At 38.8% G+C, this 18,187-nt stretch overlaps 1 protein-coding gene across 6 annotated transcripts in view; it reads right to left on the bottom strand.

The window, feature by feature from the left end:
• Positions 1 to 18,187, bottom strand: part of NCOA2 (nuclear receptor coactivator 2) — a 303,163-nt gene that overhangs the window by 129,098 nt on the left and 155,878 nt on the right. Inside the window, exon 1 of one of the 6 annotated variants that reach the window (XM_045063211.1) lies at positions 11,503 to 11,524. The exons of the other annotated variants lie outside the window; for them this stretch is intronic. The gene's annotated coding sequence lies outside the window, so the exon portion shown is untranslated. Of the gene's footprint in view, positions 1 to 11,502; positions 11,525 to 18,187 lie in introns of those variants that run through there. 6 annotated transcript variants of the gene reach the window in all.

Raw genomic sequence — 18,187 nt, 5'->3', positions numbered from 1 at the left:
GAGAAACGTCTACTCCAATCTTGGTCTATTTTAAAATTAGGTTCTACAGTGATTCCTAGTACCACTTTGGAGTCATGAACTCTTCTGAGAATGGGATCAAAGCCAAAACATGAAACCACAGATATACAAAACAAAGCACACAATTCTCCTAAGAAGTCACTAACCCACGAAGACCATTTTATGGGTCTTCCAGATTAAGTACCCTTGTTCTGTATCATAGGTTCTCAACCATAACCACATATTTAAAGATCACTTGGGGAGCTTTTAAAAAATACAGCATTACCACAGGATCTAGCTTCTGGGTTAAATACTAGCTTCTGGGTTAAATTCCACTTCTGGGTTAAATACTGCAAAGAATTAAAAGCAGGGACTTAAACAGATACATATATATTCATAGTATTGGCAGCATTATTCACTGCAGTGAAAAGATGGAAATAACCCAAATGTTCATCAACAGATGAATAAACAAAATGCATACATACAATGGAATATTATTTAGTCTTAGAAAGGAATAAAATACTGGCACATGCCATAACACAGATGAACCTTGAAAACATTACACTAAGTAAAAAAAATCAGACACAAATGGCCACATACTATGATTTCACTTTTATGAGGCACCTAGAATAATCAATTCAGAGACAGAAGGTAGAACAGAAGCTACCAGTGTCTGGGGAAAAGGGAGGAATGAAAAGTTATTGTTTAATAGGTACAGAGTTTCTGTTTGGGATGATTAAAAAGTTCTATAAATGAACAACACTGTGAACATACTTAATGTTATTAAGCTGTGTACTTATAAATAGTTAAAATGATTAATTTTAAGTTATGCATATTTTACCACAATTTAAAAAACACATATAGACAAAACAAAACAAATAGGACATAAAACAAGATGACCAGGACACCACTCCAGACCCATTAAATCTTTGAACGTGTGGTCTGACCATGAGTATTTTAAAAACTCTCCAGGTAATTCAAATGTCCAAATTGGGCTAAAGACTTCAGCTTAATACTCCCCACAGTGGTATCACCTATTTCCATGGTTTTCCAGATCTTTCTTTCCAGCCTTGACCTCTCAAAGGTTCCACCTCAAAATCCAACTCACCAAATTAAGTCCATCCGTTCCTTCTCTGCACCGCAAAACTGCCTCACCTGGAAGAGCGACTGTGCCCTGAAAATCATCTTTAGGCTTCTGCATTCTTCTCATCAAATCATCAACAATGTGACTTCGCCTCATAAACAGTCTCCCCTCTTGTCACTATGATAATCATCACAGCTTTGAGTTCAGCTCGTCACCGCTTTTTACCTGGATTATCCCACTTAAGTTTCCTTACCTCCAGATTATTGCCCTTCTCAAAACCTTCAGTAGACTCTCTTCCTTCCAAGAGGAAGTCTGTGTTGCCTCAGATGTCACATGTCTTGGGATCTAGCCCTTGCCTATTTCTCCAGGCTCCTCTCCCATCATATTCTGTTTGACCCGGTAATGTAAACTGTCTAGGGTTCCTCACCTACTACATCACTACGTACTTGTCATCTCTTCCCTGTGCTTCTCGTACATAGAACAGACCATGCATCTTTCCCCGTTGGGCTGATTACCTCTCATCTTTTAGAACCCAGCCCACATGGCCCTCTCCCCAAGATTAAATTAACTTCTTCTTTTAATAGCCTATATATAACTCTACCATTAACCATGTATAGTGTAATGATTTATGTCTTTTTCACTCCCCAATGTAAAGCTCCCTGAGGGGCAGAGACTAAGTATGCTTCATCTCTTTATCCTATCCTTTATCTCTTATCAGAATGCCTGACATAGAAGCCCTTAAAGTTCACTGGATAAATTGTTTTACAAACTGCTATTGAGTATAAAAAGTTATTTTGCCAACACAGGTAACCTCACTGAACATCTGCTATGTTATACCTGCACTATTACCGGTATTATTTTATTTGATCCTCACAAAAACCCTAGGAAGTCATTATTATTACCGTTCTCTGAAGCCCAGAAAAATAAAAAAACACATTCAAAGTCAAATACAGCCAAGAGTTGAGTGAAATGGGGACCAAAATCTGAGCTGCTGACTCTAGAGCCTACCTGAAGTACGCTGCCTCTTTAGCTAACGGAGACGCAGGTCTTTGTACCTGTGTATGTCTCATGTCCTCTAACAGATACTTGGTTTCAGTGTTTTTCACCATGGTTATTAAGATATAATCTTAGTATACAGTTCTGTACCTTTTAAAATTTAAGAAAGCTTAAGCAGGTTACTACATAGTCTTCATAAACAGCACGGTAACTACCCACAAAAAGAAGGGGAGAATCTTGCAATGAGACAGGGCGGGGGGAAGAATCAACTGTTTGAAGTTCTAAACAGGGGAAACCATGATGATGATCAGTTCAGTGAGGATAGGCAGGAAATTTTTATTGGTTGCTAGTTTAATGTGAATCAACCAAATGATTTGATCCTAGAAATAAAATGTGCTCTTAGATTGCAAGAATAAAGGCAAAATTTAAAATCTGCAATTCACTTAGAAGCATGAGATTCTATGTTGCTCTAGAAATTAGAAATAACAGGTTCGTAGGGAATTTAGTCAGTGAACAGACACTAAGAACTTATTTAAATAAGTGGGTGTGTGTTTGTGTGTGTGTGTGTGTACACGTTAAACTACTAGGGAAATGAAACATGCATAAGAAAACACACCAAGTATGCTGAAGGGATATCTCACAGAGAAAAGGTGTTTTAGGTGTTTGGTAATTATTAAGTGTTAGACATTGTATTAGGCACTGCATCATTTAATTTAATTCACAGGGTTTTACAAAACAGATATCACCCCCTGTTTTACAGAGAAAAACCAAATTCAAGGAAGTCAAATGACTTGTCCGAAGTCTCAAAGCTTATATGTTAAATCGCTAGGTTTCAAACCAAGTCCATGCTCTTTCCACACTTATTCATGTTCTCTAATTAAAAGCCATTAAACGGGAGTGCCTGGGTGGCTCAGTGGGTTAAAGCGTCTGCCTTCGGCTCAGGTCATGATTCCAGGGTCCTGGGGTTGAGCCCTGAATTGGGCTCTCTGCTTGGCCAGGAGCTGCTTCCTCCTCTCTTTGACTGCCTCTCTGCCTACTTGTGATTTCTGTCAAATAAATAAATAAAATCTTTAAAAAAAAAAAAGCCATTAAACGACTATCTCAAAATATATAGCAGGAGAGCTGTCAGGTGATGGTACAAGAAAATGATCTAGGTTAAATATTGCTAGAAAAAAGATGAACACATCACCCTTAAAGTTTGTGGAATGTCTATCCATGGGGATCTTCAACTGTAACATCATGAAAGGGACAGATAGTTTGCACCAGAACTGCCACACGTGGTTGGCACTGGCACACGTTGTTAATTACTGATCTTCCAATGGAAACTGACCAACAAACAGAGGACCCAAAAGCTGAAGACTGTACAATACTATGCTAGGAACGAATGAGGTTTTGTTCTCTCCTCTTGGTATCACCAAAGAAACACAAACTCTTCTCTTCCCTGAATTTCCTTTTGAGTTCTCATGTCATGGTGATATGCCCCTCTGCGATTCTGTTCATTTCCAGCCCGCAGACTAATCCTACAACCTTCACGTACCAAATGTAACTACAGTGAACACAGTGCATCACTTGCCTGAACCACAAAGTATTGCTGAACTTAGGTGGTTTGACATTGAGGATTATGCCAGGACCCCATAAACTCAACTTTGCCCCAATTTATCTCTATACCCAGAGCCCACTCCTTCTACTCCAGTGAAAATCTGCTTTTTGTGTCTGGCAATAATTGGGTCAATTTCTCTCACTTTGGTATGTTGTGCTCACAATGACCCTTATATAAGAAACAACTTTCTGTTTACATCTGTTATCTTGTCTGTCTTCCTACTTAATCCTAGGTACCCTGATAACATATCCAATCAAGTACATTAGAAAATTATGTTCCAGAATCTAATTCCAACTGTCTTAAGGTTACCTGGGAGTTGAAAGAATCTGGAGGTGACGAAAGATCCGATCAGAGAAGTCAGAAGGGGCCTCTGGAATAAGTCACTGTAGGAATTCTATTTCTACCCTGGCAGAGGTGTGTAACTTGACAATGAGTAACTCTGATAATAAACATACTGACCAGCTTCATCTACATTCATCTACATGAATGACTACACACAACAATGACTACAAACAACCAAGAAGAAAAGTCAGGGAACCGAAATCAGCCTTCTAATTTCCAATGTGAAGAAACACAAGAAACAGAGTCCTGTATATAGTCTCTGTATATGTCACAGAGCACCAGACTCGACTGTGCTCCGCTCTGGACCTAACAAGCATGTCCACAACCCTTTCTAAAGACCCTCAGGGGACTCTTCCAAGGAAGCTTTTATCCAGCTCCTTCCACAGAAGACACAATCCCAGTATCATGAGGCACTCCACCCAGGTGTCCCATCTACAGGCTGCCCAGTGGTCTAATGGAGTGACCTGGCACCCAAGTTCCTTCCAGGCAAAGATAAGGGTGATCGCTTGAGTCTAACAGATTCTCAGCCTGTGGAATACAGGAGAGCTGTTCGTGGGCAGAGAGAGAAGTTGAAAAGACACAAAGAAGGAAACCACAAGATAATAAAGGCATATGGAGCAACGAATGAGCCAAAGTTACAAAGCAGAAAAAAGATATGCATTGAGTTTGAAATGTTTGATTAGTTGGTGAAACAGAAGCAGCTGAAGCAGACGGAGAGCACCTTTGCCACCACAGTCAACAAATACATGGCGGTTCTCAGCCTTTCTTCACAGTAAATGGTATCACAGGCTCCATTCCTCCAGTGTTTGAGTTCAGAACTCCATCCCTCCCACCGAAGACAAAAGCCCTACTGAGCATGACAGTTGTATTGAACTTCATCCCCCCCTTCCTCAGCCCCCAAGGCAGACAGAGCCTGGCTCATCTCTGGCTTTCATAGTTCAATCACTGTGCAACACATTGGGACAGGTGCTTAATCTCTCTGAGCCTCAGTTTCCACATCAGTAAAATTCAGAAATAATAACCACTTCCTAAAGTTTGTATGAAAACTGAATGAGATCAACTATGTAAGTACACAGACTAATGCACAGAAATTGCCTCCTGAAAGAGAGCCAGCCGCTTTTATTAACAGTCATTATTATCTGAACTACTTGGCTCCTTGTAAGTACTCCACAAATAGCACCTCCTATTTGAACAAAGTGACACTGCCTCCCTGTTTCAATTCTTACACTGTAAAAGGAGTATTCCTTCTGCCGTATTCTCAGGGCCACATTCTTCTCATTTCTGTGCTCTTTACTGGTGACTTCCCTGTTTCAAATGGCCTCCGCATATAGTGAAGTGAGGTCTAATGTTCTCAAGCACAAGAGTATGTGATGCGCCTTATGGAGAAAATACGAGTGTTAGATAAGCTGCATTCAGGCCCAATTTAGAATGCTGTTGGTGAAGTGTTAAATGTTAATCTATGTTAAAGAAGGTGTATTTAACAGAAACACACTTAAAATAAAGGTATGTATTAATCAAATAACTAAACTGTCATGACCAGAGACACAGAGAAACCTAACACTATTTTCCCGAGAAGCAATGGCTCCGCATTCACTAATTCACTGTTTGCCATGACTTTATAGAACGTAACCTCCGTGAATAATGAGAATCAGCTGTAGTTTTCATTAAATGTAGAACATGGGACAGTGTCTGCAGGTGCCAGTGTTCGGGGGGGGGGGGTGGCCATGAATCTAGAGGATAGAGGCAGATCATAGAGGCCTTCTATTCCCTGCCAAGGAATGTGGACTTCGAATTGCTGGTTACTTCTCATCTGGTTACAGATTAGAAGACAGTGGGCTTGTGAAGGGTCTATACCTTCCTGCTCATTAGCGTATCCCTTATGTCTGGCACAGATGTATCAACTATGAGAAAGACTGCTACCTCATGCCACCTCCCTTTACACATGCTGTCCTCCTGGCTCAAAGCAAAACAGAGGACAGAAGACACCCTGAGCCACCAATTGTCTAGTAGCCACACTGCAAGTCAAAAGAAACATCTGCAGTTAAATTCAGTAATATATTTTAACACATCGTATTCAAAATAGTATCTTTTCAACATGCAATCAATACTGTAAAAATTACTGAGCTATTTTACATTCTTTTTTGGGGCAGTGTCTTCAAAATCTGAGTGCATTCTGTGGTCAAAACACTAGCCACATTTCAAATGATCAAAAGCCACTTGTGGCTAGTGGCTCCTGTGATGGCCAGCAGAGGCCCAGAGTGCCCTGTAAATCCACTAGGGCCTGGTGATCATCTAAGAAGCAGCTCAATCTTCAGCGTCTCCACTAAGTATCCCCTGATCAATCCTTTCCTCTCTGTACCCCCAGGGACAGTCGGTTATTCTTCTCCTGTACTAGTGAAGACCCTAACAAAATCCTACACTAAAGAGTTAAAGAAATGAGCAGGAGGATTTAAGTTCAAGAATAAAACTGGCTACTTTTGCATTTTAGAAATAAAATGGAGGGTACATCAAGGAAGACCAAAGACAAATGATAAAGCTATATCCATACTTTACTCTCCCACTCACTCCCACTCAAATCCAATCTACAAGGATTTAGTAAGGTCCAGCCTTTCCTACCATGAATACTGACGAGAACAAGTGACAACACCTAGGAATAAATATGCCTGTTAGCTGTTAAAGTTTGACGAACCATAGGGATCCCCTTCTGAAAGACTATCCAGATGGGAACTCCTCTCTAAGAATCTTGTGTCGCTATGAAATGACTTACAACACATCTCAAGGCAATGGGTTATACTCCAGAGGTGTTTGTTCTCAGTGTTTGAATTCAGATTCTCTGTGGTTTTAATACCTGTGTGCTCCATCACAGCAATGTGGTAAGTAAAGGGCCCCACTTGCCAAAAAAAAAAAAGGGAAAGTAGCTAAGTAAGAAAATATGTAATACATATCTTTCAGATCCCACAACTCAGAACCTCTCCTTGCCACGCTAATCTCATGGTAATACACAGTCCATTTCTTGCACTAATCTCTGCTACCCCGTATTAATGCTCTCCCTCATACCACCTTCCTCGAAAGCACATTTCTGCCTTAGCTGAGTTACTTTTCATGAACGTGTTTCTTTTCAGTGCAAACCAAACACCATTTGAATGATGTTTTAATCTTACATATTTGAAATGGAGCAGAAGTAAAACTCATCAAAGTACAAACACAGAGAAACAAAATCATTTCAGTCTTAACACAGTTCTCTCCTGTCCCTCTGTTCATCCTGTTCTCATTCCAGAATAAACCGGCAACACCACTTGAACCCAGCTATATAGTAATTTAGACCACAGATTCTGAAGGCAAACTACCTGTTTGAATCCAACTCTACTACTTATTAAGCTGTGTGAGATTGGACAAGCTACTTTACCTCTCTGTGTCTCTGTTTCTTCAACTGTGAAACAGGTACAGGAATAGCACAGTGTTGCTATAAAGACTAAATGATGGATGGAACAAGAGGGTATTATGCTCAGCAAAGTAAGTCAATCAGAGAGGGACAGGTATCATATGATCTCACTGATTTGAGGAATTTGAGAACCAAGACAGAGGATCATAGGGGAAGGGAGGGAAAAATGAAATAAGACCAAACCAGAGAGGAAGACAAACCATAAGAGTCTCTGAATCTCAGGAAACAAACTGAGAGGGTTGTTGAAGGGGAGAGGGGTGGGAGGGGAGGGAGGAGTGGGGTGGCTGGGTGATGGACACTGGGGAGGGTATGTGCTATGGTGAACGCTGTGAATTGTGGGAGACCGATGAATCACAGACCTGTACCCCTGGAGCAAATAATACATTATATGTTAATTTTTTTAAAAAGACGAAATGAATAAATGTGAGGTCCTTAGAACTATGCCTGGCACATAACAAGCTCCAATGAAAGTTAAGTTCATGATTAACAAAATCACCATTAATTGTTTTGCTACTGTCATATTCCTCATCACAGATGGGAAAGATAAAAGCCCACAAAATATTATCTTTAATAAACATACATATAACTAACATTTGAAATTGGGTATTTTCTCACTTAAAGTTCTCAAGCAGGAAAGCAAAAACTTGGAACGGCCAATTTAAAAAAAAAAAACAAAAGCTTCTGAAGTTCTTGTTATCCAAGAAAGTTTCTGCATAATATTTATCATTTATTTTGACTTGAATCTAAGGATTTAGACACAAAACATGAATTTTAAATATAAATCTCAGAGAGTGCTTTTACAACCCTTTATTCTAGCCAATTAATTTATTATTATAATTTGATTTGCTATCTAAAATGATGGAACCAAATGTCTAGCTTCTACTTCAAAGTATTTCTCAACTCAGCTGTTTTTTTTTTTTAATTAATTTATTTAACAGACAGAGATCACAAGTAGGCAGAGAGGCAGGCAGAGAGAGAGGAAGGGAAGCAGGCTCCCTGCTGAGCAGAGAGCCCAATGCGGGGCTCAATCCCAGGACCCTGGGATCATGACCCAAGCTGAAGGCAGAGGCTTCAACCCACTGAGCCACCCAGGCGCCCCTCAACTCAGCTGGTTTTTAAAGAACAATTCATTCAATGTCAACTACAGCATCTGGTGTTTCTCACAAAATCTTTAAAAATAGATAAACAGTAATAACTAAGTTATCTTTACATTTAAAGCTAATGTAGGTCTATACTATCCTATGTTAGTGATCATCATATTACAAGTTGTACTCTGTGTGTTAACCGTAAGCTTGGTGAGAAGAGTCACTGCTACACCTGTTAACAACACACCAGAAATGCCAAGTCTTCTCTCTTTAATGTTAAGAACAGCGACACCTGTAGGAGACATGTGCAAGGCAACGGACTCTAAGCTTCTCTCAGCATTCATGAGTGATTAGTTTTAGAGTAAACCCTGTAAAAGGTACCTTGGAACAATTTGTAGGCTATTGCACAGACTTCTTACTTCATCACTTTTATACCCGCTTCGCTTTCAAAGAATTAAACTGTCTAAAATATTGCCCAACACCTTCATCTTGCCAAAATCTACCCAAACTTTGACTAAAAACAAACAAACAAACCAACCCTAAAATCTCTTATAAACATATTTGATGGGAGTTTTACAACACTGAATACTAAGAGTGCCTTTAATTTGGTATTTTCTTACCTTACCTTTCCTATAAATTAAAAATCGTTCCAAGAAGCAAACCCCCTCAGCCTGACAAGATCAGACCTGATTATAATATTTGTGGTTAATTATTGTGGTAGGAATTCTTAAGTGTAGCAGGATTTGCAAGTCTAGTCATCTGGCCTGTTTAGACACTACCCTGACGTCAAAACTTCTGTCTTTTAACCCTAATAATAAGATTGGGGTTCTTACTCCCCAGCCTCCAAAAGTAAAGATATTTGTAGATAACACAATGTATCATTTGCCCTTTTATAAAAGTAATTTAAAATTGTAAAGGACTGGTATTTGACATCCTAGGAGAAAAGCAACACAATCAGAAACAAAAACTATTCTAGTTTTATGAGACTGCAAAAAATGAACGTATTTCTGTCGTTAAGTACAAAGGACATACAAACTGGCCCAAATGGAGACCAGTTATAACTACCATTTAAGTCTGCTTGTGGAGAAAGTTGCAGAGTTATCAGGAATGTATTCTCTGATTAGACAAACAAGTTTTACAAAAAATTCCTGATCCAGGATAATTACATTTATTGAGACTAGGCTCCAGTGCCAGATATGTTATCTTGTTAGATGCTCTCCTTGCTTGTATGCTAAATATCTTATTTGCCTTTGTTTTCTCATAGTGTTTCCAAGAGTATCTTGTAAAAACAGCAGGTATTCAGTAAAAACATCTTGAATTTTTCCAGAATCCTTGCATCGATTTAAAGTCAGGTAAGGCAACAAAATAAAACTTAAAAGTAAAAACAAGGAAAACCCAATCAGTCTAGCTACACAAATTTTATTATTCAAAAATTTTAACATATGATGCTAGTGAGTCTTGGGCTTAAACCAGTATGTAACTCTGTCTTACAGCCTGTTTACAAGAATGCGGGAGAGTCCTATGATTCAAAAAAAATTCTAGAATAATCACAATCACAATTAATTAACTGTTTATTTGAACCACACTGTCTTTTTAAGTAGATTGACAAAAGTGCCAGTGTCCTTTTAAAAAGAAAATCTCAATAATATGAATGGTTAAACTCTATCATGCTAAGATAAATGGTTTGTAGATATTAACAGTTAAAGAATCTCCTGGAGGTGCCTGGGTGGCTCAGTCATGTAAGCATGTGCCTTCAGCTCAGGTCATGATCCCAGGGTCCTCCAATAGAGTCCCGCATTGGGCTCCAAACTCAGCTGGGAGCCTGCTTCTCCCTTTCCTCTGCCTGCTGCTCTCCTTGCTTGTATGCTCTCTTTCTTGCTATCTCTGTCACTGTCTCTCTTTATCAAATAAATAAAATCTTAAAAAAAAAAAAAAAGAGAATCTCCTGCACTTGTAATTAAAAATCGTTTGAGCAGTTCTCACCATCTTTTACTGCAAAAGATAAAATAATTTAATTCTTTGTATGCTGTCTATATAGTGCATCATAGCCTGACAGATTTACCTTCTCCAATGTCAATTTCAAAAAGAAGGTATATTAAAAAAAAAAAAAAGGTATGTACAAAACAGTTGAGTTTCAAAATACGTGATTTGGAAACATTCTTCCTAAGTGGGGCATATCTGCTCTAGAGGTTAAATAAAAAACATAGTGAATTCATTCCTTGGGTATACAACATTAACAGTTAACCCTTTTCAGATAAAGCTTACGATTATCTTTCTCCAGTCTCAGATTTTTAATTACTACACCTTACAAGGTTAAGAACAAAGTACAGACTGCTAAGAGAATTAATAGCATTAGCATGAGAAAAATGTGGACAAGCGGTCTCAAGATTAACTATGTTTTTAGCTTTCTGCATGTGATAGCATAAGGATATAAGAAATCAGAGAAAGTTAGGTACTATATATAATTTAAAAAAAAAATCATTCATTCAAGGCCTCAGCCAAAAAAGAAAGCTTTATTAACTAACCAAAAATTAAGTAAATTCAAATTCACTGTAAAGCTCTCTTAAGCTTGAATTACAAAAGGATAATGAAAAAGGAAAAAAAAAAACCCACAGAGATACAAATATAAAGCTTCTATTTATTCCTTAGTGATTAAGATTTGGATCGAATTCTTCTTAAAATACTTATCAAAATATTTTCTAAAACAAGCATGAGATTGTATCTGGCCACATAAAGTCACTGTAAGAAACCTTTAATCATGAAATAAACACAAAAGAAATAAGGACCACGAAGGAATCAGTCTGGACGGCACTGAATCTATCTGTTCCTGAGAACATTGTCACTTCCCAGCTGTCAGGCTCGGTCCTCTGTTGGACAGCACGCACCTCCAATCCACCAGCACACAGAATTCCAAGAACATTACCAAATATTAAGTCAGAGCACTTGGGAAACACACCTTGTAACTGTCCACAGCCTCTGCAGTTCAAACCGGGGCTCAGCAGCTGGTCTTCCTCTTCACCAGTGATGTAAATAAAAATACCAAACATCACTCTTCGAAAAAGCACAAACCCCCCCAAACCCCACAATTAGCAATACATTTATTGCCTCTGAGATAAATCTCCTCTATTAAACCAGACCAACATTATGCCTTGATGTGACCTAAGCACATGCTGAGCCCCCTGCCGCTTATCTCCTCTATCATTTGTTTCTAACGATAGCTGACAAACTAGCTTCACAAATCCTTTTTTAGCTGCTGATCAGACAGATCCCCCTTTGACAATCCAGCATGGTGGAACACTCGAAAATTCTTCCTGCTTCTATTCTATTGCTTGCTCTAAAAACCGGTTTCCTTTTCATTGAGATAATAGCCTTTTCTGCAGTCACATGACTCAGGAGCTACATTAGCAGAGCTTTATGATAATAGACTAAGCCTCTACCCCTCCTGTTATTAAGAGAATGTCTTTTTCTTCTTCTCTCTCTCTCTCTCTCTCTCTCTCTCACACACACACACACACACACACACACACACACGGGCATAATGCCCACATGCATTCAATACACATGTCTAAAATTATTTACTCTTCTTGGAATTACCATAATAAATAAAAAAGTATACCCTAAAATGAAAATGCTCCCAATTTCTAACTCTGCTGCTAAAAATAACTGCTAAGAACAAACACTGATGCATGGCCTTCCGTTCGGTACGATGCAGCGTGCTGCCCATCAACAGTCCCCTATGAGCAGTGATATAAATGCTATAGTTAGAAGAAAAGGCATGCTCTCTCATTCATTCTCTGGAGCCCGGCCCCCACTGATCTAAATCTCATAGATCTGGCATAACAAAAACTTTGGAGACATTACAGCTATCCACATATTGGAAATGGGTTCCCTATTTTAGTAAAACACATGTTAAGCACACTTTTAAACACCAAAAGGTACTCTTGTTAGGAATAAATCCTCATTAAGTAACTTATATGTTGTCCCAAGAAGAAAAATGTTCCCATGGCCAAAGCCATCTTCCAAAATAATAATCAAAAGTTCCTTTCAGTCTGGCCAGTTTGATTAATTTCTGATAAACCATCGACTCGCAAAACACATCATGTAGAAGCACTAGCACAATGCCTGACACAGAGTCCTTGTCCCAGAACGGTTCTCACAGGTCTCTAGTAAAAGGTTAAAATACTAGACAAAGAGACCGTAGATTACATTACAAACTTACATCATTTTCAGTTATGATCTTCTTCTTACTAAAAACTTTTCAAATCGACCAAGCAAGTAATTTGGGGAAGGAGTTTAAGTGTAAGAATGTGTTGAGAAGTCAGAAAGAGATGGGGTAAGGAGTTGCCCCAGGAGAGAAGCATACTAAAGCGCAACGCACACTGGGAGACAGACGTACACGATGAGGCTAAAAGAATCTGTTACACTGAAATCAATATATTAAGCTACATTTTACATTCCTTCGTTATAATTATTGCCTTGGTTTTCTCATCTCAAAAATGGAAAACAGAGATTTTTAAAAATTGAACTATAATTAACATAAAATTTTATATTATATGTTAAAATTAACATATAATTTTATATTTGGGTCCATAACATATGGATTCAATAATTATACACACTACTCAGTGCTCACTTGTAAATGTAGCATGAAAAGCAGATATCCTAATTTTTTTAACTTTTAACTATGATAAAATACACATAAAAGTTACCATCTTACAGTATACAGTTCAATGACAAATTTATTCACTATTTTGCAGATCTCCCAAACTTTTTCACCTTGCAAAACTGAAACCTTAATACTTATTAAACAACTCCCCTTTAATATTCATTAAACAACTCCCCATAAATCCTTCTCCCCAGCTCCTGACAACCGGCATCTCTTTTTTGTATCGATGAATTTAGCTACTTTAGACACCTCATATAAGTGTTAATCATACAGGACTTGTCTTTTTGTGTACAGATATTTTATAGAATAATTATTTTAATAGCTGGAAATCAAAACAAAGACCTTTCATCTCACAAAATCATTTTACATGAACTATAATTATAAGTAAACCACGCCAAAATTCTGTTTTTTAATACAGAAAAACCAAGACTGTTACAGACACAACTATATAGAGGGATTATCATATAAAAGTGACTTATACAGGGGCGCCTGGGTGGCTCAGTGGGTTAAGCCTCTGCCTTCGGCTCAGGTCATGATCTCAGGATCCTGGGATCGAGCCCCACATCGGGATCTCTGCTCAGCAGGGAGTTTGCTTCCTCCTCTTTCTCTGCCTGCTTGTGATCTCTCTCTCTCTCTGTCAAATAAATAAAATCTTTAAAAAAAAAAAGTGACCTATAAAAAAAACTCTTAATTTCTCAGAACTCAAAAGAACTGAACAATTCTAATTCCAAGACTCTTAGTTTACTCTGATTACCCACTCCACACTATATCAACAATTTAGGTAAGACAGAGTGGGTGTTTACTAATCCTCTCCACATCACTAACCAGAACCACCACCACTCTGGAAGGCTGCCCTAATAACTAACAGGCCCTAAAATGACTACAGAGGTGTCAAGGAATATAGGCTTCCTGAAGACCTCTGTGAAGAAATTCAATTAGAAAATAAAATGTTTCTAAGAAAATAAATTTTAAAAAAATTTTTTAAAGATTTTATTTGTTTGACAGACAGAGATCACAAGTAGGCAGAGAGACAGGCAGAGAGGGAGAAAGGAGGAAGCAGGCTCCCTGCTGAGCATAGAGCCTGATATGGGGCTCGATCCCAGGACCCTGGGATCATGACCTGAGCCGAAGGAGGAGGCTTCAACCCACTGAGCCACCCAGGCGCCCCAAATTTTAAAAAGTTTAAATGCTGGCACATGTATCACAAAAAAAAGCCAAAGCACAATTCAGAATTATTAAGATAACTAAAGTAATTGTTAAAAAAATAAAACCTTTTAGAGTTGTAATGATTTTAATAGATATCCAAATATTTTCAGTATGTACTTAAAATCTAAAGTCAATAGTCAGGGAATCACAGGAAATTGATGTATCATAGGAAATTATTCTCCTAGTAGATAATGAGAGAAAACTTTTTTTTAAAGAATAGCACAGGAACTACAAGGGGCAGTTTAGTGATATTCAACTACCTACATATGTCCTTTTCCCGCTCATATTATCAAATCTTTGGTTATCGCAGAAATCACTTCTACAGGGGTAGGTTGAGGTCACAGATACTCTAAAACAAACACCATGTGTCCTTGATTAGCTACAATGGAGTTTTTACAAATGATTTCTCAGCCAAATCACAGGCAACAGCAAAATGCTATGAATTCCCCGATCAAATCAACAGCAGTAAGAAAATGTCTCCTGCCAAACACATCGAAGTAAAATGTCTTGATCCAGATTCTGCGCTTACACTTCAAGATGTATTGCTGTTAGCAAATCTGTCCTTCTGTCATATTTTCTGCTGGCAAGCACAAATAGGTAAAATTTTCTAGCTCCCCTCCTGAGTACAGAAGGTGGCTGCAGCAGATTTTATCATTAGCAACTTTAAACTTTTTTCGTCACCAAGACAGTAGTGTTTAAAAGGGAATTAGACTAGATAATTTGCAAAGTTGTTTCTAGCTTTCATGTTTTCTGATGGTTGTTATATATGTCAGTGTGGTTCATTCTTAAACCAAAAGACTGGTGAGAGGTAAAACAAGGATTCGGTAGAGTAATGCTTCACTTTTTATTAAAATGAGGTGAAATTTACATTCAGTCCAATAAACAGATCTTAAGAGTAAAGTTCATGAGTTCTGAAAAATGAGGGGCGCCTGGGTGGCTCAGTGGGTTAAAGCCTCTGCCTTCGGCTTAGGTCATGATCCCAGGGTCCTGGGATCGAGCCCTGCATCCGGCTCTGCTCAGCAAGGAGCCTGCCTCCCCCTCTCTCTGCCTGCCTCTCTGCCTACTTGTGATCTCTGTCTGTCAAATAAATAAATAAAATCTTTAAAAAAAAAAAGAAGAGTTCTGAAAAATGAAAGCACCTATGTAGCCCACACTCCTATCAAGATGTAGAATACTTTTGTGACCCCTGAATAGTTCTCCAGTGCTCATTCTCAGACAATCTCTCTCTCCTTAACCCCACCACCAACTGCCAAATTTATTCTATTATTACAGATTAGTTTTGCTTCTTCTAGAACTTCAATGGAATCATACAATAAGTACTCTTTATGCTTCTTTCAGCATAAAGTTTTGAAGTACTATTGCTATCATGAGGATAGGAGGGGCCCACTAGTCAAGTACTGCAGGGGACCTCTAAGAGCTGACAGTGGCACAAGGCAAACACCTAGCAAGCAAGCAGGACCTCAAGTCCTACAGCTGCAAGATACTGAATTTTGCCAATAAGAATGAGCTGGAAGTGGGTGTTTTCCTCTCAGTGCCTCCAGATGAGAACTCGTTCTTGCTGACACCTTCATTTCAGCCTTATGGTAACCCTGAGTATAGAATCCAGCCATGATATGCTGAATTTCTTTTTTTTTTTTCCTTTTTAAGATTTATGATTTATTTATGGGGGGGGGTAGCAAAAGAGGGGGAGGCAGGGGTGAAGAGCGTCTCCAGCAGCCTCCCCACTGAGCAAGGAGCCCGACAAGGGCTTGATCCCAAGACTCCGAGATCATGACCTGAACTGAAAAGAAGAGTCAGATGCTTAACTGACGGAGCCACGCGGGCGTCCCTGAATCTCTGATCTACACAGAATGGTGAGCTAATAATGTGGGTGTAGTTTGTCTGTGGTCATCTGTTACACAGCAAAGGTAAACTAACACAGATTTACTATATACAAGCTGCTACCAGTACATACATACAAGTCTTTTGCAAGACATACACTTATATTTCTTGGAGGTAAACACCTAGAAGTGGAATCGCAGGCCCACAGATATGTACCTTCTTACCACCTCACATTTCCACCAGCGAGCACGCGCACACGCATGCACGAGGGCTCTGGGTGCCCCACATCCTCACCAGCATTTGGCGTTGTCAGTCTTTTTAATTTTAGCTGAAATCCTAAATCTGTTAGCAGCCTTCTTTACAGATGGGGCGCAATCCTCAACCATCTCCTTCTCTGTGGAGCTTTTAGAACATTTACAGCTAATAATACCACAGTTAGTCTTGTTTTATATTCTGCGTTAGCAGAGGTCCAGCCACACTGCGGCACAGAGACTGAAGGGCAGGGATCACGCCTCGTGTTGCTCTTACAGTTACTGCTCTTAAAGTTCCCAGCACCAACTCTCCTAGCACTGCTTCTGGAGCTTACTCGTCCAATTTGCGTCCTGACATTTCTTTGACTTCTAAAGGCAATTATGTAGCAATATGAAAGAAATACTTTTGAAGAGGCCCCTTTATAGAAAGGCAGGAGTGAGACCTTGGGAGTGATACTTTAGTGTGAATCCATATATCACCTGTATGACCCCTAAGCAAGTTACCTAACCTGAGTCAGGTTCAGATGCGTAAATGGTGGGCAGGGGTGGGGGGTGGCTACAGGGAGCAGCAGTGCCGTGCCTATACTCCATTGTTATTGTGCAGATTCTAGGAATTATATCGAAAGCAACTAGCCCAGCACCTGGCAGAGGAGGACATCAATCAATGGGAGCTATTACCAGCTCTTAGTTTGATTATGTTCCACAAAAAGAAGAGGAAAGCCATATCAATTATAACTTTGAGGAAAGAGGAAAAGAATATATAATGTTAAGAGTTGTGTTAGGTGGATGGGACCACAGGTGATTTTCATAATTTTAAAATAATGGCATTACTTAAATGATCAGTTTTAAAAAGCTGGCAGCTTCTAAAGCTGGGTAAAGGGTACGTGGGGGCTTATAACCCTATTCTATATTTCCAAAATACAAATAAATAAATTGAGCCAGAAAATGGCAAATCTTTAATCAACAAAGATGTTATGGTATATGCTATTATCATATATTTTATTTATTCATATTTTTAAAATGAGATACACTCTGAAGATGTCACACTTACCAAATTGCCAAGTGTAAACAAACTAAGTCATCTAGGATATTAATTTATAAATCCATTAACACTGTAATTACATAGATCAGATTTCTAAAACCTGATAAAATATCCTGGAGTCATGTATCTGTTAAATATATTTTTACCATGATGAGGAAAAGTTAAATAATGTCCATTTGAACTGGCTGTTTTCATTAGACATACAGTCCACAGAATTAGGTCACCAGACTCCTGACTTCCTTCCTCGAGATTTGAGTCCATGATAAAGGAAAAGGCCTATCTGTGAATATCCTGACCATGGATGTTATCCTACCATCACTAACCAAAGATTTCATTCTTTTGATATGGAGGAAAATGAGCCTTCGAGAAGGCCCAACTGTGCTAAGCGAGCAGTGAGTGCTATTTTGCTGGGTTATTTCCAATAAAAGGCTTATGCAAACAGGAGTGCATAAATGCCTATGATACTACTGCATTATACCCACACAAAAGAGAGCTGAGGAGAAGGACGGTAGAGCGCAATCACTTCTAAATATGACTCTGCCAAGTTACCACTTCATGAAATGAAATAATATACAAATAGCATACTATACTCCCAGCTCAGCATTTGTACCTCATCCAAGGATTTCAGAGGCTTCAAGTACTGAATCAGATTCTT

This window comes from Mustela putorius, unplaced genomic scaffold (genome assembly GCF_011764305.1).
Source record: "Mustela putorius furo isolate JIRA1106 unplaced genomic scaffold, ASM1176430v1.1 tig00003846_pilon_pilon_pilon, whole genome shotgun sequence".
NCBI lineage: Eukaryota > Metazoa > Chordata > Mammalia > Carnivora > Mustelidae > Mustela > Mustela putorius.
This window is presented reverse-complemented; position numbering and strand designations above follow the sequence as displayed.